This window comes from Limulus polyphemus, unplaced genomic scaffold (assembly GCF_000517525.1).
Source record: "Limulus polyphemus unplaced genomic scaffold, Limulus_polyphemus-2.1.2 Scaffold6865, whole genome shotgun sequence".
NCBI lineage: Eukaryota > Metazoa > Arthropoda > Merostomata > Xiphosura > Limulidae > Limulus > Limulus polyphemus.
Genome location: NW_013672475.1, coordinates 3,124 through 4,728, shown reverse-complemented (window position 1 = coordinate 4,728; position 1,605 = coordinate 3,124).

Genomic DNA, 1,605 nt, shown 5'->3' with positions numbered 1-1,605 from the left:
CTCCAGAGATGGAAAAATGACGACCTGGCAAACAGTCATACCAAGAAAGTTATGGGAAGTTGTGCTACATCCGTCCCATGATAGTTTAACAGGAGGACATATTGGAGTTAAGAAGACATTGAGCCACCTATGACAGAGATTTTACTGGATAGGTATGAGGCAAGATGTGGAAGAATGGTGCAGGACCTGCAGTACATGTTGTGCTAAAAGGGGACCAAAGCATAAGGGACTTGCCCCAATGTGGTAGGTATTGTGCTAGCGGTAGAGGAGAGTTGTGGTAGGTATTGTGCTAGTGGTAAAGAAGAATTATGTTGCGTATTGGACTACTTGTATGGGCGATTTGTGGCACGTATTTTACTAGGAGTAGAGGATAGTTGTGTCAAGTATTTTATTAGGAATAGTGGATATTTGTTGCACATATTGTACTGGGAATAGAGGAGAGTCGTGGTGCCTATTGTACTACTAGTAGGAGAAGGGTATGGTATGTATTGTACCATGAGTACATGATGGTTGTCATATGTACTGTTCCACGAATAGAAGAGACGTGTGTGGTCTATTTTGTTGACTTAGTTGAAAACTTCTGTACGATATGAACTACCTTAGAAATGATATGACAAACTGGAAACTTGACATTTTAAAGCTTATGTACAACACTGTGAAAACATATAATTTAATAATAATTGCGATCCTCAGATTGCGAGTCGAGCGCCCTATTGTTGGAGTGTATCCAGTGGCTTCGTGCTCTTCTGTTCTATAGGCCATCAACAGTGGAGAGAGTAAGACATCCCAGTCATCTTGGCGGTTATTACAAAACTTTGCCAATTCCTGTCCCAGTGTCCAATTGTACTTTTCTACCATCCCATCAGACTGTGGGTGAAGTGGCGTTGTCCTGGTCTTTCATATGCCAAACAACTTGCATCATTCATAGAACACAGCTGATTCAAAGTTACGGTCTTGATCTGAATGCAGTTCTTAGGGCATACCAAACCTGAAGAAGAAATCATTAATAGCCGAAGCTACAGTTGTAACTTCCCGATTTGGTATTGCATATGCCTCAGGCCACTTGGTGAAATAATCCATTACCACACAAATGTACTTGTTTCCAGCACGAGTTTGGGGCAGAGGACCAGCAATGTCAATGGTTACTCTTTCCATTGGTGCACCAACTTGATATAACTTTAACTCTCCTCTACCACTAGCACAATACCTACCACAACTCTCTTCTACCACTAGCACAATACCTACCACAACTCTCTTCCACCACTAGCACAATACCTACCACAACTCTCTTCTACCACTACCACAATACCTACCACAACTCTCCTCTACCACTAGCACAATACCTACCACACCTCTCCTCTACCACTAGCACAATACTTACCACAACTCTCCTCTACCACTAGCACAATACCTACCACAACTCTCTTCTACCACTAGCACAATACCTACCACAACTCTTTTCCACCACTAGCACAATACCTACCACAACTCTCCTCTACCACTAGCACAATACCTACCACAACTCTCCTCTACCACTAGCACAATACCTACCACAACTCTCCTCTACCACTAGCACAATACCTACCACAACTCTCCTCTACCACT